The sequence below is a fragment of the Mustela erminea genome, chromosome 1 (genome assembly GCF_009829155.1).
Source record: "Mustela erminea isolate mMusErm1 chromosome 1, mMusErm1.Pri, whole genome shotgun sequence".
Classification (NCBI taxonomy): domain Eukaryota; kingdom Metazoa; phylum Chordata; class Mammalia; order Carnivora; family Mustelidae; genus Mustela; species Mustela erminea.
The window spans coordinates 123,761,264-123,785,595 of NC_045614.1; the positions used below are offsets into that span (position 1 = coordinate 123,761,264).

The 24,332-nt window shown below is 35.3% G+C and overlaps 1 long non-coding RNA gene across 1 annotated transcript; it reads right to left on the reverse strand.

Annotated features, from left to right (window-relative positions):
- Nucleotides 1-10,110: 10,110 nt before the first annotated feature.
- On the reverse strand, nucleotides 10,111-23,197 carry LOC116589092. The gene is made up of 4 exons (XR_004285196.1): nucleotides 23,106-23,197; nucleotides 22,545-22,625; nucleotides 11,873-11,969; nucleotides 10,111-10,257 (listed from the first exon to the last, which is right to left on the reverse strand). It is a non-coding gene; the product is annotated as an uncharacterized LOC116589092 (long non-coding RNA).
- Nucleotides 23,198-24,332: the final 1,135 nt, after the last annotated feature.

Consider the following 24,332-nt stretch of genomic DNA (forward strand, 5'->3'; position numbering starts at 1 on the left):
CTTGGAAAGGAAATATAAACATTCTGACCGTGGCAAAAGAATATCTTTAGTGATTTATTCATTAGTGTCCAGAATTTACTATTTCCTTATTTGAGAGGTTGATCATCTCCCCTGATTACACTGATATTGTTCAGTTTCTGGACCTACAAGGGTGACAAACACACTTTGGGACTGTAGTAAGTTGGTCCATACCTTCCAACTCTGCAAGGCCATTTGCCTGCTGATCTTGTCCATACTAAAGCTCTTTCACTTAATATACATTTCTTATTCACTTGCCTGCCTTCCACATTAGATTCTGAATTCCCCAGGACAGGAAACAAACTTATTTATGTAGGTGTTATCACTGGGCCGTACTCTTTTTATATTTGAGTAGAATTTGAACGCTGTGCTGAAATAGAAACATCTTGCAGGCAGGGTTTATATCTTATTTATATTTGCAGTGGTAATTTGTAGTGTAATGCCTAGTTCACTGTAGGGATTAAGTGGATGTTGATTGAAACTAAGTAAATGTTGAGTTTCTTTTACGATAAATCTAAACAGTTTCCAAGATCTAAGTATCAGGGTCTCCTAGTGCTCAGCTGATAAGGGTTAATTGGCACAATAGCTCACAGAAAGAAGCTAAGTTAATCTTTTTCTTTTTAAATAAAATGAAAACCATTATTCACAGATGTCCATTATTTCATTTTAAAAATATTTAAAAAATAGGGTACATGGGTGGCTCAGTCTGTTAAGCATCCAATTATCGATTTCAACTCAGGTCAAGTTCTCTCCTCCCACAGCCTCCCTCCTCCTAAAATAAAAATAATAATAATAATAATAATTAAATTAAAATTGAGAAGATAGAAATAAAATAAATTTTTATAACTTTTTTTTAGAATAAAAAGTTTCTCACTTTCTTCTATAATAATAAAATGGCTTTTACAAGTCAATGATTCCCTAAGGAAATGAAAACAAGGATTAATGAAATTATATTTTACAAACTGTAAGTGAATATTGGAGCACCAATCAACCCAAAGCAAGTTCTGCTTGTTTCATGTTTTCTGTGCAGAAATGTGTTTTTGTAGAGGCAGGAAGCAGAGGGAGAAGAAACAGTTCATTTTTTGAATTGAATGCTGTTCCACACTATAGATTTTTTTTAAAGACTTTTTTTATGAGAGAGAAAGAGAGAGCATGCAAATGAATGTGCATAGTGGGATGGGCAGAGGGAGAGAGAGATTCTCAAGCAGACTCCCCGCTCATCAATGAGGCTGACTTCAGGCTCAATCTCAGGAACATGAGATCATGACCTGAGCCAGAATCATGAGTCAGATACCTAACTTAATGTGTCACCCAGGCACCCCCACACGCCATAGATTTTACTCTGATTACTCCCAACCTAAAAATCTTCCAGCTCTAGCTCCATTTCATAATGCAAACTCTAGGAACATCATCAAGGGTATGAAACTTGGTCATCTTTCTTTATGTACCATCTGGTGAAAGACTAAAGTCATCTCTGGTCAAGAACTAAGCAGATCGAAGAATTTTGGTGAACACCAATTTCAATGTAAATTTCTCAGATGGACATTTCGAATGACTAAATGACCATTCAAGAGTCATTCTCAAGAACAGATGGACTTCTTCCTCAAACTTTAACTAGGTTTTGAAAGGTCTGAAGAAAGCAAGACAAAACTTTAGTTTTTGCTTGCTGCATGCCCTTCACTGGACTGTGATGTTCAAATAATTCCTAAGACATGTGTAATTCAGACATATAATTGGGATGGATGTTACGGTTCATTCTCCTTTATTCTATAATGATGCTGAAACAGTTTTCTTTGGTGAATAAAAAAGCCCTAAAGACAGGAAAGACTAAAATAATTTAATATGTAAATTTACTTGATTTATATTCTCATATTCAATAACTTTATTCCAGATATTTGAAACAAAGAAAGAGGAGAAGAGAAAATATCAGAGAGAACTAGAGTGATAATTTGGAGCCAATTATAACTGAAAAGAATGTTATTCATGTTTTGCAAATTGTTGCAAGCTTGGTTTTTCTTGCAAACTTTGCCACATAGTTTTGGGACACATGTTGTCCCAAAGAAAAGATACTATTAAAGAGAATGATGGTTCTTCCAAGGATATCCACATCCTCATCCCAGAACCCATTACCTTTCTTGGAAAAAAGACAATGTAGACATGATTAAGTTAAGGATCTTAAAATGGGGTACCTGGGTGGCTCAGTGGGTTAAGCCTCTGCCTTCGGCTCAGGTCATGATCTCAGGGTCCTGGGATCGAGCCCCGCATGGGGCTCTTTGCTCAGTGGGGAGCCTGCTTCCTCCTCTCTCTCTCTGCCTGCCTCTGCCTACTTGTAATCTCTGTAAAATATATACATTCTTTAAAAAAGGATCTTAAAATGGAGAGATTATTCTGGAGTATCTAAATGGATCCAATGTAATTACAAGGGTCCTTATACAGAAAAGAGAAAGAAGAGTCAGAGTTAGAGAAGCAGATGTAACAACAGAAGCTGAAGTCAAAATGATGCAGCCATGAGACAAGGAATGCAGGCAACCTGTGAGAAGCTAGTTAAAGAAATAACAGATTCTCCCCTACAGCTTTGAGGAAAAAAAAAAAAAAAAAAAAACCACAGCTCTTCCAACACCTTGATTTTAGATACAAAAGGCCCATTTCAGAATTCTGACCTCCACAAGCACAAGATAATAAATTTGGGTTACTTTTAGCCACCAAATTTGTGGTAATTTATTATAGCAGCAATAGGAAATTAATAGATACTATAGTTAAAATTCAGTTTTTGGTGAAAATGTAAAACTAGGAGTCTGGGTCCTGAGAGGCCCCAAGAAGTCCAGACAAAATGCATGATATGCTGGATCACCCATGGCAATCTTACAAAGTTTAAAAGGAACTAAAGGGGGTAGGTGCTAACGACATACAGTCTCCTAAAGAGGTCCAAGAGGCATGTGTGAGAAAGAAAAGGGAATGTTTAACTCCAAAATTGGCCCAAGTTTGTGACTCTTGACAACAGTTACATATAAATTTTTCTGAGAAACAAGGGGAGAAAATGACTTTATCAGCTAGTGTCTTTAATTTTATGTCATATAGTCTAACCCACAAATATTCTGTGTCTAGCATTTGATTATTGTTAATCAATCTCCATCTGGGTTTGTCTTGAACAATGAATTCCCACATTATCCTAAAGTTACCTCTTCCTGATTTGACACAAGTTCAAATGAGTATATAAATAGAGCAAAATTGTACAGTTGGGATTTAGCAGTTCAGAGAAAACAACACAAAAGGTCTTGAATTTTATTTTCAAAGAAATAAATGTGAGTTAATATGCCCAGACTATAGTATATCAAACCTGGGCCTAAGTCCTTTGTTATTGACTTTTCAGATATAAGCATGCTAAGTTACTTTTGCCTTTACCTATGTAAAACACAGTGATTAAAAAAGTATCTTTGAGTCAATCACCCCTGACTAACATCTTGCTTGCTTATCTGCCCTTCAAGTTACTTATCTCTGTGCTTTAGTAAAGTGGTGATATTAAAAGTATCAACTTGTTGTTGAAAGTATTCAATGGAAAAAAATAGATTTAAGACACTTAGCAGTTTAAATTAAGCTCAGTTAAAAGTAGACAATAGTAGTATTTTTATTATTATTAACTATTTCATTCACATCAACAGGGCTGCATCACTAACAATTATTCACTATATTCTAGAAATCAATTTACTAAACAAACATGTGTACAGTAAACTTTATCATAAGAACTTAAGTTACAAACTAAGTTTTCTGATACTAAGCTCAGCCAGCTTTTTTCTTTTTTTTAAAAAAGATTTTATTTATTTATTTATTTATTTGTCAGAGAGAGGAGAGGGGGAGAGAGCAAGCAAGCACAGGCAGAATGGCAGGCAGAGGCAGAGGGAGAAGCAGGCTCCCCGCCCAGCAAGGAGCCCGATGTGGGACTCGATCCCAGGATGCTGGGATCATGACCTGAGCTGAAGGCAGCCGCCCAACCAACTGAGCCACCCAGGCGTCCCAGCCAGCTCTTTCTTGTCCTTAATCTAATTACATGTCCAAGGGCAAAACGCAACCACAACAAAAGAATATTTAGAAGGTCTGAATGTTCTTTTTGGAAAATCATGAGGTGTTTTTCTTTTTCGTTGCTGTTAAGTTCTAACATGTTTTCTTTCTATCCTTTCATTAGTTATTTGGTGATTGATCAATATAAACCTTGTAAGGAATTCACTAGATAGACTTGTTTCCTACCTAGTCTGCATTTTTTAATGGCCCATTTTTCATACTTTTATTCTAATGCTGTTTACAGTGATAATATTTACAATTTGCTCTAATTTAACTGTTCCTTGATAAAAGACAGCATCTTATTTATCTTGAAATATCTTGTATATATTAGGTGATCCAAAATGCTACGTGATTAAGTAAATGAATGGGAATTACTAAAAAGTGACTTACTGTATTCTGAGCCCTATTTGCACCTAATTCCCTCAATGGTGAATCTATGATTTAAGGGCTCTGAACTAATCAGTAATAGATTTTGCATTTTCTATTACTTTCCCAGTAACGGATATTCAAAGAAACTGACCAATGGCTCAGGGCTATACTAACATACTTCTTATTCCAAGTAATATATAGAAATTAACAGAGAATCAGAATTTCTGATTTTATTTTTCGTATTAGCTAACTATATGTTAAGACTACAGGCAATCGATATTTTAATTACTCCCACTTTAAAAAGTAAATTAATTGTTCTTTTTCGGAAAAGGGTCTATCTCATCCCTCTTCTCAAATAACTTGCTCTTTCACCCGCCACCAATTCTAATAGCCCAGATTTGACTGGGTTGCTGTCCATCATTTTGAAAGGTCATACTGTTGCTTAACAGAGAATACACCATATCCTAAAACTGATAGATTTTCAATAGGCAACCCAGTGAACATGTTCACATGTTCAAAGGACACATGTTCACAAATTGCACTGTAAAACTGTTGGACTTTAGTTTCCAGTGACATGACTTCTGTAAGTAAATTTATTCATATTACAAAGAAAATTAACAAAAAAACTATCATAATTTATTGTCCAATGCCTATAAAACACTTCATCATGAAAAGGCTATGTACATTAATTTATCTTTACAGGATTTTACAAAAAACCCTGGGGCCAAAAGTTTTCAAAATAGAATTATAGTTATCAATACGAGTCTATTTTATTTAATCACCTTATCTGTAAATTGATGTTTTCAAGAACCAGCAAGCATGCGGCAAACTTGCTAAGTAGAGAGATTGGAAAGTGAAAACCTTTGCATAAGTATCTTCATTTTGATATAGACAAGAAAGACTATGGTTGCTAGGGGCAAAATACATAAAACTCTACGTGGTTGAATGCATAATAGACCTTAAGAATGCCAGCTATTTAAATAGCAACTTTGAAAGCATATTAAAAGGCAGCACAAGTAAAAAACTGTTTCCTCCTTTGACAACTACCTAGACCACACTTTTCTTGTAAAAACAGTAGAGGATATGCCGCCAACTAAAATAAAAGCTTTGTTTCTTCTCTTTTGCATATGGGTTCTCAATCGATGTATAAAATATTTTGGGAAACAAAGTATACGAGAGTCAAAATTACCAGGTTGATTTTGCTCTCAAAAACAGTTTGCTTCCACTTTTTGTGTAGTCTGCCAAGCTCATCATACTTTTGGCAGAATTAAGACACCTCTTTTGAATCCGTTTCATGAAACCAGTTAATGCTACTAGCAGCCACTTTTACCTGGCAATACACCTAAGAGGTTTTTATTATTGCTATTAATCAATGAGGTGAACTGACATTAGAATGTGCGTTTAACAGACCTAGTGATTTTCTCCCTGTAATCAAAAGATTTGAAAGGTATTTGGAAGATGTTTAAGGAGGACCCTGATTTGTTAAGAGTCAAGGATTTGGAATCAAAATATCTTAATTGTTTCATGTAGATTTCAGAGGACAAGCTAACCCACAGATGTCATTTGCTGATACCTGAATTAATTCATTCAACAGGTGTTTTTAAAGAGATAAAGTCACCGCCCTCATGAAACTAACTGAAACAGATGAATTAAAAAGTAGTTGCACCACGGTGTGTGATGCCGTGATGTCGTTTGGTCTGCCAGACCCAATCCACACTTGGAAAGTGAAGCAATTTGTGATAAAATGATTAGTAGAGGAGGTGGAGATTAGAAGTGAACAATTTCTAGGGAGAGAGAACAACCTGTATAAAGTTCTGAAACAAAGGGACAGAGTTGGTGTAATTGAGGAATTGCGTGATGGTACCTGCCCTAGAAACGTGAAAACACTGGGGAAAGCCTTGGAGACAGAGCTTGCGAGGATTTATAAGCCATGTTGAGTTTAACCTGGTAAGCAATTGGAAGGCATTAAAGTAATTTAATAAAGAATATAAAGTGAGAAGATTTGGATTTTTAAAATACCCCCTTTGGTTGCAAAGTCAGTATTAAACTGGAGAAATTCAAAACAGGAGAGAGATCATCACTTAGGAAACAGTGGCAGTAAGATATGAAAAAGTAGGTAAAGTTGAGTAACCAAATGTGGAAGGACTCAAGTTAAAATTCCACTTTTAAAGTTACTCATTCTGTTGGCATCTATAAAGCAGAACTAATGATATTTCCTACCTGTTGGTCTTAGAAGGTTTTTGTGAAACTCAACTGAAATGATGTTTATAAATGACTTAACTCTCAAATGCTGTAGTTTTCATTATTATGGTTATTTAAGTTAAAATCTTTACACACAATAACCTTGATTAAATTATACCTCGAATAACACTCAAGGAGGAATGGACATTTGCAAACCCTATTTTATCTCTTCTCACCTAGATCCAGAGGCTCTGAATTTCCTCTAGCAAAGCCTCCTGGTGGTTTTGGGTCTATCGTAAGCTGATTCCAGATATCTAACCTCCTTGTAGCCTCCCTCAGGTTACTTTAGAACAGGAAAACAGGCAAATAACTGATTACCTAAAAATATGCCCCAGAATTGCTAAAGAGTACTGCCTTTGTTTAGATTAGAAAAGAAATACCATAGTTATTTAGTGTCACTCTCAAGGGTCTCCTAAGACTTCAGAGCAAAGAATGGAACATTTTTGTTAGGGATAAGCAAAGATTATTTTTTTCCTTCAGAGAGATAAAGGAAAAGGAGTGCAGAAAGGAAATAGGGGATGGTGAGGAGAAGGACCTAGGAAGTAACTGCTATATGGGGAGCTAGCTGGGAGAGGAACCCACAGAACTACAGAAATTTCAATCTTATAGGTTTTGCCTGCATGAAAGGCAGAAACCATTCCACCCTCCCCCATTACTCACATTTCACCCTTCCACCCCCCCATTACCCCTTCAACACATCAGAAATATCTTAGTCGTGCCATATTTGTGGATATTTTGTGAGAAGCAGACATTGTAGATAATTGTGGTTGTGGGTGGAAATAGGCAAGGGAGTTGCATGTTGTAAGAGAGTATCATGTGGAACTAGAAGATCCAGTAATAGAGGAAATCATGAGACTGTGAATCTCTTGCATATCTGAAGAAAGCTTGGGAGAGTTTTGGATTTAAGTCATGGAGTTAAATTGAGGTCCTCTAATCAGTACGTAGAACTCCAAGGAGCAGGGTGCTTCTCAGCTGATGCTTTTGATTGCAGATTATCATGAATTATAAAGAAGCCTTGTTTCAGGTAACCAAGTCTACAACTAAGAATGTTTGAAACCACCTATTGCTGTGAAGCATTTAGAGATAACCAGTTATTAATGCAACTGAATTATGAGACTGTATATTCTTCATACTTAGTAGTAGTAGTACAACCTATTAAATACCCAAATAAACTTTAAGTTTCTTGTGAGCCCATGCTTTGTTTTTGAAAATTATCTATTTTATCTCTTTCTTGATATATAAAGTGTAAAATATTAGAAATATATGGATTTCTTTCCATATAATCCTTTGAAAACTATAAATATGAAGCAACATTTATATGACCTCCGGGAAAAGATATTAGTTTATTCACTGTATGGATGGAGCAATTAAATGAATAAAATATTAATAGGTAATGTAACCTAGCGGTGTTCTAAGAAGTATTAAACTTCATAGCTCTTTCTTGCACACTATAACTACAAACTATCTTTAGCATGTAGAAGATAGAGCACTGGATTAAATACCCATGGTTTAATGACTAAGTCTATGACTAGGTAGCTCTGAGAACTTTAATAAGTCAATTCACTTCTCTGAGTCTCTGTTTTCTCATTTGTAAGATGGATTGCTTAATATAATAATTTTTAAATATCACAATTCTAAAACGTTATTTGAATTGCAATACAAAGACCAGGAATATGCTGTTTACACCAGTGTTTTAGTGATGGTCAGAAATTTCTCTCAGCATCATAAATTCATAGTTGTATACATGGAATTACTTATTAACCCTTACAACTCTTAAGATCATAAAATAACAGAGTTGTAAGGGATCTCTGAGTGAATTCCATTAAAACTCTACTTTGGTACCATACGAATAATATATTTCAAAATTATCTCAATTCTAGAACATTTCCCATGACAGAGAATTCGTTAATGACATCTATGTGCCTATTTGTTGGCATTGGGTCTTTTGACTGGTTTGAGACATTAACTTTGATGTCAGTTTAAGATGATAACTATTAGAGACTTTAGTGTAAAGATAATGAAAGGCCCCTCTCCTTCTCCTTGCTCTGTGATTACAGATCCAAAAAAGGGGACTGTTGTCTCTTTTTTCCTCCAATTCATTATCTACCCTGTTATCTTCCTTTTATTTCTAATTTTCACACACACACACACACACACGCACGCAGATTCTTCTCAGCAAATAGATAGAAGAAATATTGTGCACCATTAAGTAGATCAATAAGGTCATATAACGTTAACTAATATAGAAAGGGCTGGCTTCTATCCATCTGTACATAATAATGCCTAGTCAGTCGAAGCTAGATTCATGCTGTTTAATTTTTTGTCACTTCTAATGCAGTAGTAGATAGAAAACAGGTATAAGCATTTTGGTTTTAAGGTGACAGGAATTCTTAAAACATCATATGCGTTTGTCTTAAGAGAGATTTGTAAATAGCATGCTCTTATCCTCACATAGATGGTACCATTTTGAACACCAAGCAACCCTTTTCTGAGTACAGATTTGCCACCTTTATCCCTGCAAATATTTCAGTAACTATAACTAAATGAAAGGCTTGAAGCTCAATACTCTCTTTCCCTCTCTCTTTCACAAACAGAAATGTTGAAGGTGGATTCATCATTCAATATGAGAGAGGTGCCAAATGAGTGAAAGATCCAGTTACAGAGAAGAAACAGTAGACTCTGGGCAAGTTGCCTAAAGGAACACTTAGGTTGACCTTCATATTGGAATTGAAAATGTGAATTATTTTATCTTCATTTTTTCCCCCTGGATTCTAACAATAAAGACAGTCTTTAAATTTGTGTTGTTTCTTGTTCTTTTATCAAGGCAGAAAAAGGCAACAAGAGAGAAGGCTTTTAAGTCAGAAAGCCCAGCACTTGAATCCAAGTACAACTACTCATTATATGATGCTTGTGAATATACTTAATCAGTTTAATTTCAGTTTTCTCATCAAGAAATTAGTTATGAAAATAATTCTCTTATAGGTATTATGAGAATTAAACAAGAAAATTAACTATAAATGTTATACCATGTGCCTTATACAAAGACATTTCTTAATAAAACATATCTGTTATTGTTATTTGAATATATTGAGTACATATATCGAATATATATTGAGGAATCACTAAATAAAAATAAGAAGCTAAGTTCTTAATGTTGGCTTTATAAAGCTTCCCCTCTATTTTAAATAATATGATTGAACAAACACCCGAAATGGCTATATATTCAAAATTATGTATTGAAATAAAAACATGTATAAATTGAGACACACCTGTATTTTTAGAACTATGGAGTTGTAGGATGGTTGAGTTTATCATATGTTACAAAATCTTTGGATTCTTAGAGTAGAAAATGAGACCAGTTTATTTATGAGAATAACTGTTTTTAAATGGCTAACAAAAAAATCACAAAGGTAATTCATGCTGGATATCCTCTATTTACCTCTTCACATCTTTTTTCTGATCTTCTCCCTCTGGTCTATAACCCATTAGACCAACATCATTGTCTGAATTAAGTGAATTAAGTGCTTCTTTTGTTCTGACTTTGGCTTGAGATCAGTCAATAGGAAGTACCACCTGGAGATTAAAAAGAAGCAGAAAAAAAAAGATCATATAAAGAATTAAAAATTTGGAGGATTTACAAATCTTGATATTGAAGCATTTTATAAAGCTACTATAATCATGACATGTAGAATTGATATAGAGATAAAGATCAACTTAATAGAGCCCAGAAAATATGTGTAAAATACACACACACATATTTTGTCAATGTATGAAGTTATTTCAACTAGAAAAGAAGAGTTTCGTTTTTTGTCTGTTTGCTTTAACAAATGGTGCTTGAAAAATTGGAGATTTCTATGAAATGAGATTTTCTATGAAAAACAAAATGGACCCCTATTTCACCCTATTAAAGTTAATTTTAGATGGATTTTAGAACTAATGTAAAAGCTGGAATCATAAAGATTCTACTAGAAATTATAGATAAATAGCCTTAAGAACTTGGGGTAGGCAGAAATTTCTTTTTTATTTTTTTAAGTGTGAATGGATATATTTATTCAGAACGAAAATAGAAATAAAATAAATAATAAATTTCAAAATGCAGATAAATATTACAAACATCACAAAACCCAGGAAACTAACACTGTATAGACCCATCATGAATTATCTTCTTGGCATATTTATATAATACTTTTTCCCAAATATTTTCTAAGTGCAAACAGTTTGACTGCAGTCTCAAAAGACAAGTTTTGCAATTTTTCCTATAGGGAAAATGCAAACATAATTTAGACTTTTCTCTAATATGCTTGATAAAAAAAAATCTCAATTTTTGACTTTTTAGAAATTTTTTTTCAGCTTCACAAACTATTATTGGTAATGTCAAATAAAGTTTTAGGATTATTTTTAAATTGAGAAAAAGTTGAGTGAGAAATTGAGTGAGAAAAAAACTCACTCAGTTTTATTTAAGACCTGTAAGACTTTAGAACATTTCAGATTTTCTTGTGTAACACCTAATCTTAAATATTCTTTGAAATGATAGCATGCATTAAATATTTTGTTGTCAAAGTTCTCATTATCTCACATAATATAAGAATTTTGTGAAACAAGATGAAACCAGAGAGAGAGACAAACCATGAGAGACTCTTAATCTCAGGAAACAAACTGAGGGTTGCTGGAGGGGAGGAAGGTGGGAGGGAGGGGGTGGCTGGTGATGGACACTGGTGAAGGTATGTGCTATGGGGAGTGCTGTGCATTGTGTAAACCTGATGATTCACAGACCTGTACCCTTGAAACAAATATTATATTTTGAATATATTGTAGAAATGCACTTATATTTTGTAGAAATGCATAAAATGTATAACTTGATTTAATATTTTGGTGAAAATGCATAAAACACATAATTTGTCACATGGAAGTACTAGTTGTTTATAGTACTGCTTAAGGTTTGGGATCATAAATACAAGAGTTCTTATATATTCTTTATTTTCTAGCTTTATTGAGGTATAGTTGAAAAAACAAGATATTTAAGATGTGCAATGATCTGATATATGTACACATTGTGAAATAATTATTGCAGTCAAGCTAACTAATATGACCATTGCTTCACATATTTACCTTCCTTTTTGGGACTTAGGGAGAACACTTAGGATCTACGCTGTAGGATATTTTAAATATGTAATACAGTATTACTTACTCTAGTCACCATACTGAGGATCCCCAGAACATACTCGTTTCATAACTGAAAGTTCTTTGACCAGTATTCAATTCCCCCATACCACCTCACAGCCATTCTGAAAAGGAATTGAAAATTCTTGAAAGGAATTGACTTTTTTCAATTCCATGCGTAAGTGAGATCATAAAGTATTTTTCTTTCGGTGCTTAACTATTTTACATAGCGTACTATCCTCCAAGTCCAATCTGTGTGATTCTAAATAGCAGAATTTCTTTTTTACAGCTGAAAAATATTCAATTGTGTGTATGTGTGTATCACATTTTCTTTATCCGTTCATCCATCAATGGACACTTAGGTATTTTCAATATCTTGGCTATTGTAAATAATACTGCAGTGAATATAAGAGTACAGATATCTCTTAGAAATAGAAATTTTGTGGGGTGCCTGGGTGGCTCAGTGGGTTAAGCCGCTGCCTTCGGCTTAGGTCATGATCTCAGGGTCCTGGGATCGAGTCCTGCATCGGGCTCTCTGCTCAGCGGGGAGCCTGCTTCCCTCTCTCTCTCTCTCTCTGCCTGCCTCTTCATCTACTTGTGATTTCTCTCTGTCAACCCTAACCCTAATCATATTTATCATAGTTTCCAATTTATATTCACATCCACATTGTACAAGGGCTCTCTTTTTCCAACATCCTTACCAACATTCGTCATCTCTCATCTTTTTGATAATGGACATCCTAACAGGTGTGAGGTGATATTTTTTTTATTGTGATTTGAACTTTTTTTTTGTTAAATATTTTGTTAAAGATTTATTTACTGGGGTGCCTGAGTGGCTCAGTGGGTTAAGCCTCTGCCTTCAGCCCAGGTTATGATCTCAGGGTCCTGGGATGGAGCCCAACATCAAGCTCTCTGCTCAGCAGGGTGCCTGCTTCCCGCCTCTCTCTCTCTGCCTCTCTGCCTACTTGTGATCTCTCTCTCTCTCTCTATCTGTCAAATAAATAAATAAAATCTTAAAAAAAAAGATTTATTTATTTATTTGACAGACAGAGATCACAAGTAGGCAGAGAGGCAGGCAGAGACAGAGAGTGGGGAGGCAGGTCCCCCCACAGAGCAGAGAGCCCGATGCGGGGCTCGAGCCCAGGACCCTGGGATGATGGCCTGAGCCAAAGGCAGAGGCTTAAACCACTGAACCACCCAGGCACCCCTGTGATTTGAACTTTTAAAAAATGTTCAAAGGACTTTAATTTTCATTTCACAAAAGATACAAAATGGTCAATAAATACACATAAAGGTGTTTACACCATTAATCTTTGGGAAAACACAAATTAAACTCACAATGAAAGATCACTTTACACTTTGTAGGATGACTAACACTTAAAAATTATAATCTAAATCTTGACAAATTTGTGGAGCAATTGAATCTCTTATTCTTCAATGGTGTGAGTATAAAATGATGCAACTGCTTTGAGAACTATTTGAAATTTTCTCAGGAAGTTAAACATAAATATAACCTATGATCCAGCAATTCAACTACTTAGTATTTACCTAAGATAAATGAACATATATGTTTATACAAGGACTTATATAAGAATATTGATAGCAGCTTCAGTGATAATAGCTAAAACTTGAAACAACCCAAATATCCATCAAGTGTTAAATGGATAACAAATTATGATATATTCACAAAACAACACATTCCTCAGGAATAAATGTGAACAAAGTACTAATAATGTCAACAACAAGAATAAATCTCAAAAATATAATACTAGTGAAAGAATCCAGACACAAAAAAGCATATGCTATTTGACTCTATTTTTATGAAAGCTAAGAACACGCATAACTAACATACAGTTTTAGAATACTTCTTGATCACCTCTCAGTGGTGTTAAAATGACTAGGAACGGCATAAGGTTAGTTTCTGGGGTGAAATTATCTCTGTCTTTCCTGGAGTTATATTTAGTTACCCAAGTTAATACAATTATTAAAACTCATAAATCTGGGTATAATATTTTACATAAATCATGGCTCAAAAGTGACAACTTTTTGAAGAGTTAGGTAAATTTGAGAAAAACAATATGGTGTGCAAATAAAGGAGACAGAAGAGACTTGAGAGCAGGAAACCATGGACAAGGTCTAACATTTGTGTTAAAGGGAGGAAAGACACATGGAGAAAGGAAGAAAAGAGAGAATGAGATAAACCATCAATATGATTAAAAGTGCCCACCAAATTAAAAAGAAAAACTGGAAAGACAGCGAAATCTTGTCATTATGTACAAAAAATTATAATTAGAAAAATAAAGTAAATGGTAAATAAAGAATAGGATCTAACTAGCAGATTTAGAAATCTGAAACAAGGGTACTATGAGAAAGCTTATATAGGGTACAGAGAGGTATAATGAAGTAGCCACTTTTCTGACCAATTCTAGCTTTAAGATTAACATTATTCTAACTTTGAAATCTGTGCTGAGAGAAGAATCTTTCAATTCTGACAGAGAGAAAGAGAGGGGGAATAATTTTCTTTACTTTTAACATTTTTCATGTTGTGAATACTCAAATATATTTTTTAGAGTTTATAATTATTTTAAGAAAAAATATTTTGCCTTTTTCCTGCCAGTCCTCACCACAATAAGTCACTATATGGTTATTTATGCTAGATTGGATATGTTAATTTATTCATTTGCATCATTTATGATACTCTTCCCAGAAAGAGGAAAACATTGCAAAAATGTTTTACATTTGATTAAACACACCTTGTATGATTTAATAGCAATCTTTAAACTTATTCCTCACTGGCTATTATTTTCTAGCAGTTTTGCTGCCCTTGACCTCTTATATGTAAAAAGAGCAAAAAGATCTTCAGCAGCTGGTAAGGAAGACAGCTTTATATTATTGTCATAATGTGTGCATGGGTCAATTGTCAGGTATTAAAAAAAATTTTAAGATAAAAGATTTTTCTGCACTCAAACAGTATCATTTTTTTAGTTTGGTTTTTCTTTTCATTATTTAGATTTCACCTTGTCTGTCACTGTATCTCTATAATGACTCAACAGAAGTCAAAGCTATTCACATTTACACATATATACTCTTTGAACTACGTAACTCTTTGTATTAGCAATTATTTTTGCACTACTTGTGACATTTCTTACATCACACCTTAAAAATACTCCTTGATTCCTGTATTTATTTTTCCTGCCTAAAAAAAATTAGTTTCTTTTATCTGACATTCTCTTCAACAAATTCAGTATTAATAATGATCTGTCTTGTAATACCTTAACCCTACAGATCCTTAATCTCCTCAAAATCAGTGACTATCTTTCCTAAGAGTTGCTTTTGTGTGTACTTGGTCCTATCTTCCTCAGGAATATAAAATACATTTTTTCTCTCTTTCCATTGCATCTTGTATAATACAATGGAAATCATCATACTAAGTTGCAATGAATTATGTTAGTTTTCCCTGTTAAATATGCAACAACTGGAAATATTTAATTCACAAAAATGTGTATTCTTTTTTAAATTTTTTATTTATTTTTCAAATTTATTTTCAGTGTTCCAGAATTCATTCTTTATGTACCACACCCAGTACTCCATGCAATACGTCCCTCCATAATACCCACAACCGGTCTTACCCAACCCCGCACCCCTTTCTCCTCCAAAACCCTGTCTGTTTCTGAGTCCATAGTCTCTCATGGTTCATCTCCCCCTCCAACTTCGCCCAACTCTCTTCTCTTCTCCATCTCCACATGTCCTCCATGTTATTTGTTATGCTCCACAAATAGGTGAAACCATATGATAATTGACTTTCTCTGCTTGACTTATTTCACTCCGCATAATCTCTTCCAGTTCCTTCCATGTTGTTACAAAAGTTGGGTATTCATCCTTTCTGATGGAGGCATAATACTCCATAGTGTATATGGACCACATCTTCCTTATCCATTCGTCCGTTGAAGGGCATCTTGGTTCTTTCCACAGTTTGGCGACCGTGGCCATTGCTGCTATAAACATTGGGGTACAGATGTCCCTTCTTTTCACTACATCTGTATCTCTGGGGTAAATAGCCAGGAGTGCAATTGCAGGATCATAGGGAAGCTCTATTTTTAATTTCCTAAGGAATCTCCACACTGTTCTCCAAAGTGGCTGTACCAACTTGCATTCCCACCAACAGTGGAAGAGGGTTCCCCTTTCTCCACATCCCCTCCAACACATATTGTTTCCTGTCTTGCTAATTTTGTCCATTCTAACTGGTGTAAGGTGGTATCTCAATATGGTTTTGATTTGAATCTCCCTGATGGCTAGTGACGATGAACATTTTTCATGTGTCTGATAGCCATTTGTATGTCTTCATCAGAGAAGTGTCTGTTCATATCTTCTGCCCATTTTTTGATATGATTATCTGTTTTGTGTGTGTTGAGTTTGAGGAGTTCTTTATAGATCCTGGATATCAATCTTTTGTTTGTACTGTCATTTGCAAATATGTTCTCCCATTCCGTGGGTTGCCTCTTTGTTTTCTTGACTGTTTCCTTTGCTGTGCAGAAGCTTTTGATTTTGATGAAGTCCCAAAAGTTTATTTTCGCTTTTGTTTTCTTTGCCTTTGGAGACATATCTTGAAAGAAGTTGCTGTGGCTGATATCGAAGAGGTTACTGCCTATGTTTTCCTCTAGGATTCTGATGGATTCTTGTCTCACGTTGAGGTCTTTTATCCATTTCGAGTTTATCTTTTTGTACAGTGTAAGAGAATGGTCGAGTTTCATTCCCAGTTTTCCCAGCACCATTTATTGAAGAGACTGTCTTTTTTCCACTGTATATTTTTTCCTGTTTTGTCGAAGATTATTTGACCGTAGGGTTGAGGGTCCATATCTGGGCTCTCTACTCTGTTCCACTGGTCTCTGTGTCTGTTTTTATGCCAGTACCATGCTGTCTTGGTGATCACAGCTTTGTAGTAAAGCTTGAAATCAGGTAACATGATGCCGCCAGTTTTATTTTTGTTTTTCAACATTTCCTTAGCAATTTGGGGTCTCTTCTAATTCCACACAAATTTTTGGATTATTTGCTCCAGCTCTTTGAAAAATACCAGTGGGATTTTGATCGGAATGGCATTAAAAGTATAGATTGCTCTAGGCAGTATAGACATTATAACAATGTTTATTCTTCCGATCCAAGAGCATGGAATGGTCTTCCATTTTTTTGTGTCTTCTTCAATTTCTTTCATGAGTGTTCTGTAGTTCCTCAAGTACAGATCCTTTATGCTTTGGTTAGGTTTATTCCCAGATATCTTATGGTTCTTGGTGCTATAGTAAATGGAATAAATTCTCTAATTTCCCTTTCTGTATTTTCATTGTTAGTGTATAAGAAAGCCACTGATTTCTGTACATTGACCTTGTATCCTGCCACATTACTGAATTGCTGTATGAGTTCTAGTAGTTTGGGGGTGGAGTATTTTGGGTTTTCCATATAAAGAATCATGTCATCTGTGAAGAGAGAGTTTGACTTCTTCATTGCCAATTTGGATACCTTTTATTTCTCTTTGTTGTCTGATTGCTGTTGCTAGGACTTCTAATAGTACTCCATAGTGTATATGGACCACATATACACTTGAACAGTGGTGAGAGTGGGCATCCTTGTTGCGTTCCTGATCTCAATGGGAAGGCTGCAAGCTTTTTCTCATTGAGGATGTTTGCTGTGGGTCTTTCATAAACAGATTTTATGAAGTTCAGGAATGTTCCCTCTATTCCTATACTTTGAAGCATTTAATCAGGAACAGATGCTGGATTTTGTCAAGTGCTTTTTCTGCATCAATTGAGAGGACCATGTGGTTCTTCTCTCTTCTCTTATTGATTTGTTCTATCACACTGATTGACTTGCGAATGTTGAACCATCCTTGTAACCCAGGGATGAATCCCACCTGGTCACGGTGGATAATCTTTTTAATGTCCTGTTTGCTAGGATCTTGTTGAGAGTCTTAGCATCTGTATTCATCTGTGATATTGGTCTGAAATTCTCCTTTTTGGTAGGGTCTTTGCCTGGTTTGGGGATCAGGGTAATAGGGGCTTCATAAAAAGAGTCTGGAAGTTTTCCTTCTGCTTCAATTTTTTGAAACAGCTTCAGGAGAATAGGTGTTATCTCTTCTTTGAAAATTTGGTAGAATTCCCCAGGGAATCCGTCAGGTCCTGGACTCTTGTTTTTTAGGAGGTTTCTGATCACTACTTCAATCTCATTATTCGATATCGGTCTATTCAGGTTGTCAATTTCTTCCTGGCTCAATTTTGGGAGTTTATCATTTTCCAGGAAGGCATCCATTTCATCTAGGTTCCTTAGCTTATTGGCATATAACTGTTGATAATAATTTCTGATGATTGTTTCTATTTACTTGGTGTTACTTGTGTCATTCATAATTGGACACCTATCTTATACCATATACAAAAATTAACTTGAAATGGATTAAGGGCTTAAATGTAAGACCTGAAACTATAAAATTCCTAGAACACATTCTAGGGGAAAAGCTTTTTGAGATATGTCTTGGCAATGACTTTTTGGACATGACATCTAAAGCACAAGCAACAAAAGCAAAAGTCAACAAGTGGAACTACATCAAACTATCAAACTAAAAACTCCTGCTCAGCAAAATAAACAATCAACAAAATGAAAGGCAATTTATGGAATGGGAGAAACTATTTGCAAGTCATATATCTAATAGGAGGTTGATATCTAAAACATATTAAATAACTCATACAACTTAATAACAAAACAAAAACAAAACAAAACAAAAACTAAAAATACCCAGTCCAATTCAAAATGGGCAGAGGACTTGAATACACATTTTTTTCAAGACCTACAAAGCCAACAAATACATGAAAAGATGGTCAATATCCCTAATTCATCAGCTCAATATCTTTCAGCAACCCTAATCATCACAACAAACTACCACTTTATTCCTGTTAGAATGGATATTATAAAAAAGACAAGAGATAATAAATACTTGTGAGGATGTGGAAAAAAAGAAATGTTGGTGGACTATTGATGGGAATGTAAGTTGGTACAGCCACTATAGAAAACAGTATGAAAATTCCTCAAAAAGTAAAAATAGAACTATCATATGATTCAGCAAACCTACCTCTAGGTGTATATCTGAAGGAGATAAAATCACTGTCTTGGAGAGATACCTACATTTGTTTATTCATTGCAGTACTAGATAGGAAAACTATCTATGTGTCCACTGAGAGATGGTTAAAGAAAATGTGATATATATATTACATGAATAGACTAGGAGGGCATTATGCTAGGTGAAAAGAGCCATACAGAGAAAGATAAATATTTCATGGTATTGCTAATACATGTAATCTAAAGGGAAAAAAAAGCTGATTACAATACAAATGAGGTAGGGTGGGGTGTAGGGTAATTGGGAAGATATTGCTCAAAGGGTACAAACTTTCAGTTATAAGATAAATAAGTTCTGAAAATCTAATGTGCAGCATAGTGACTATAGTTAACAATACTGTACTGTATATTTGAAAGTGGCTATAAGAATAGCTTTCATATTTTCACCATTCCACCAATAAAATGGTAATTATATGAGGTAAAGGATGTGTTAATTTATTGCAATGTGATAAAAATTTTACAATATATGCATACATGTATGAAATCATTACATTGTATACCTTGAATTCATATAGTGTTATATGTCAATTAAATCTCAGTAATTAGGAAAAATGGATATATAGTGTGATACAAAAATATCCAGGAACCAATATGGTAAATAAACTTCACTATGTCTGAAATCCTATTTAAAAAAATGTATCTTGTCCAGCATCCAATAAAAGATGATCAGCCAGGCAAAATAGCAAAAAAATTTAGCCCATAGTAAGTGAAAGAATTAGTCAAAACAAAACCACATCTAGCAGAGTTATAACAATTATCAAATCAGGATATTTAAACAGTTATTATAGCTTTATTCCCTATGTTCAAGAACATATTGGAAAGATTGAACCTGTTAAGTAGAGACATGGAGGAGATAACAGAAATTAAATTGAACTTCTCAAAATGAAAGCCACAATGCCTGAAGATAAAAATAAAGTATAGGATCAATGGCAGATTAGACACTGCAGAAGAAAAATTAAGTGAACTTGAAGAAGTAATTGAAACTATCCAAAACAAAACAAAAAAAAGAAAAGAGCATTTAAGAAATGAATGGAGCATTAGTGAATTGCAGAACAACTCCAAACTGATGAGGGAGCATGAGGCTGGCTGAAGACAAAGCAAAGGCTGGCGCCTTGCACCCCCTCTCCACCTGCTCCCCTCCATAATATGTGTAGCATTCCTCAGGCACCCCTGACTGCCATAAAATGATAAATAGTTAACTTGCAGGGATCACAATCCTGCAGAACAGGAATCTCCCTTGCTCTACAGATGTCCTAGAGATCTACAAACAGGGAGGTTACCTTATCAATAGCACAAATTTCCAGAGGCAAATAACTCTCAGTTCCTGAAGTCCTAATGTCTCCCTCCCCACCATAAACTGGAGGAGGCTGAGGTAGAAGGGAATGTAAATGATAGCAGGGTCATAACACCCCACCAAGAATCTCTGAACTATTTTGATGCTAATGGCTGACCTAAAGACGACATTGATCAAGCCACAAGGGCAAGGCCTCCCCCCCACCTAGTAGGCCCTCTTTAACATTTGAACACTCCTTTGAAACCTCCCTTCCCCTCACCTTCCCCCAACCACAAGGTATATAACCTGCCATCCCTCACAGCCCAGGGCAGCAGCTCTTCCTGCCCATGGGTCCTTTCCCCGTGCTTTAAAAAACCACCATTTTGCACCAAAGATGTCTCAAGAATTTTTTCTTGGTCATTGGCTCTGGACCTCAGCCCACCGAACCTCACCTAGGTTCTAGGACTTCATAAAAACCACTTATTAAATGTATAAGGAAAGTTGGGGGAGAGGTACAAGATAAATCTCTGAAGAAATGACCAAACTTTTTTCAAATTTAAATAAAAATGAAAAACTCATAGATATAGGAATCTCAACAAATGGCAACACAAGCAATATGAAGAAAACTATACCAAAGTATATAAAAACCAAACCAGTGATTAAAAAAAAAAGAAGAAATTATTTTACATTGTCAGAGAAAAAAACACACTACATATAAGGGAACATAGATAAGTAAGAAAGCAGATTTCTTGTTGGAAACAATGCAAGCTAGAAAACAAGGGAGAAATGTTTTTAAATTACTAAAATAAATATACTTTTAATCTATAATAAATGAAAATACCTTTAGATAATGAAGGAATAGCAGTAATTTTTTCAGATGTACAAAAACTAAAGTTCTCCACCACCAGAAGAATCATACTACAAGTACAAAGGGAAGTCTTCAGAAAAAAGGAAAATAATACTAGGTGGAAATCTGAATCTACACAAAGAAATGACAAGCACCTTTCGAAAGTGGCAACAATGTGGATAAATATATAAGTACTTCAAAATTTTGTATAAATCTCTTTAAAATAAAATTGCTTTTTAAATTTTTTTTTAGGGAGGCTCCATACTCACGGTGAAGCCCAATGTGGGGCTTGAACTCATGACCCTGAGATTGAGACCTGAGCTGATATCAAGAATCGGACTCTTAACTGACTGAGTCACCCAGGTGCCCTGAAAACAAAATCATAATATTGTGAGTGGTTTATAATGTATGTACAACTAAAACACTTAGTAACAGAGTAAGGATTAAGAGGGAAGAAAGTGATACACTATTGTAAGATTTTACTACTATATATTAAGTGGTTTTACAACATTTGAGAACACACTATGATTGGTTAAATCTACATATTGTAAATCTTAAAACAGCTACTAACATTAAAAAAAAATGAAAGAATTATAGGTAATAATTTAACAAAGGAGATAAGAATCATAAGAGCATGCAATTAATCTATAATAGGACAGAAAATAAAAATGTGGGGGGACAAAGAGCAGATGGCATAAACAGAAAACAAATAGTAAATGATAGATTAAAACCTAACAGCATCAATCAAAAATGTTTAAAGAAAGTGGGCTAGATATTTCAAATTAGAGAGATTATCAGATTGAATATAAAACAATTCACCACTGAAGTTTGCCAACAAGAAACACTCTTATATATAAGAAAAATAGGTTACAATTTAAAAGATGGATAAGAGATGCTCCATGCTAATATTAATTTAAAAAGGCCCAGAGTGGTTACATTACTATCAACTTAATATTTCAAAGCAAGAAATAGCAAGGGTAAATAAGGTAATTTCATGATAAAGAGTTACATTCTTTAAGAGGATTTAACAGTCCTGAATGCTTACACTCTTAGTAACAGAGCTTCAAAGCACACAAGGCAAAAACTGATAGAACTGCAAAGAAAAATAAATCTGCAATTACAATACTTCAAAAACCCTCTCACAATAATTAAGATTAAAATGATTACACAGAAAATCAGTAAGAATAGTGATTTGAGCATTCTTATGAACCATTTGACCTATTAGCGCTTATAGAAAATCCCACATAAATATAAAAGAATGTTCTTTTCAAATGCAAATGTAATTTTTATAAAAAATAAACCATATTCTGAGCAACAGAACAGATATCAACATATATGAAGGACTAGAGTTATATAAAGCATGTTCTCTGACTGTCTGGAATGGCCAGCAATCCCTGAACCCAGGGTTGAAAGATTACTACAAACCTCGCTGTGAAAGATTGGAGAAGGCAAGGCAGTCTCAGAGACAGAAACTCTTGCTCTTCTTTGCACCGGATTTCATCGGTCCTTCAGGATAATCACAAATCCTTATCACTGTTTCTCAAGCACTGAAATGTGCATCAAGGGGTCTTACGGAAACTGGGAGGATCTGTTTACCGGAAAGATATGCTAATCTCTGTGTTTTACTAAGCATAGCCTAAGGGACAAGGCATACATCTCTTAGATTTACAGGGCGGCCTTTTGGGCTAAGAAAGCTTTGGGAAGGGGATCCTGGGTGGCTCAGTGGGTTAAAGCCTCCGCCTTCCGCTTGGGTCATGATCTTGGGGATCCTGGGATGAAGCCCAAATCGGGTTCTTTGCTCAGCAGGGAGCCTGCTTCCCCTTTTCTCTCTCTGCCTATTTGTGATCTCTGTCTGTCAAATAAATAAATAAAATTCTAAAAAAAAAAAAAAAAAAGCTTTGGGAAGGCAACTCCCTTGGACATTCCAGTGGCAGAGTGGTCCCGCAAGTCACAGGCCACAGGCCTCTGCATTCCAAAGGCCCACACCTTTCTGAAATCTTCCTTCCTTCGCGTCGGACCCCAAGCCCCATGTTAACATTTTTAGCAAGCCAGGTATTATGGCTTCTTTTAGCCTCTACATTAACCCCAACATCTGACCAAGATAAAACTATTTTCATAATTGATGAAGTTCTAGAACCTAGATGAGGTTCAGTGGGCTGAGTTCCGGAACCAATGACCAAGAAAGAATACTTGAGACATCTTTGGTGCAAAATGGTGGTTTACAGGACCCGTGGTCAGGAAGAGCTGCTGCCCCAGGTTGTGAGAGATGGCAGGTTATGTATCCTGCGCTTGGGGGAAGGTAGGGGGAAGGGAGGTTTCAACGAAGCTTTCATATGCTAAAGAGGGCCTACAAGGTGCCCTGATATTGGAGGCCTTGAGGCTTGATCAATGTTGTCTTTTGGCCAGCCATTAACATCAAGATAGTTGGGAGATTCTTGGTGGGATGTCACAATCCTGCTATCAAGCATCTTTGTTAGTGAGATTTAGTTTTAGAAGAGACTTAACTATATTTACATTTCCTTCTATCTCAGCCTCCTTCAGTTTTGTTTATGGTGGGGAGGGAGACATTAGGGCTTGAGGAACTGAGTTATTTGCCTCTGGAAGTTGTGCTATTGATAAGGTAGCTTCTTTGTTTGTAGATCTCTAGGACATTTGTAAACCAAGGGAGAGTCATGTCTTGCAGGACTGTGATCTCTGCAAGTTATTTGTTTATCATTTATGGCAGTCAGGGGTGCCTGAGGAATGCTACACATATTACTGAGGGGAGCGGGTGGAGAGGGGGTGCAGGGTGCCAGCTTTTGCTTTGTCTTCAGCCAGCCTCCTACTCCCTCATCAATAATAATACTTAGGCACTATTTGCCCTTATTTTCATTCTCATTTTGTTAAGAGTTTACAGTGTTTTCCAGAATCTACATTATGTGTGATATTGTAGAAACATATATAAGAATAACTGTCCTGGGGTGCCTGGGTGGCTCAGTGGTTAAGCCTCTGCCTTCAGCTCAGGTCATGGTCTCAGGGTCCCGGGTTTGAGTCCCACATCAGGTTTTCTGCTCAGCGGGGAGCCTGCTTCCCCCTCTCTCTCTGCCTGCCTCTCTGCCTACTTGTGATCTCTCTTTCTCTCTGTCAAATAAATAAAATCTTAAAAAAAAAAAAAGGAATAACTGTTTTGTATTAATCCATTGGTTAAAGATGTTCTCAAAAATTTAAAATAAT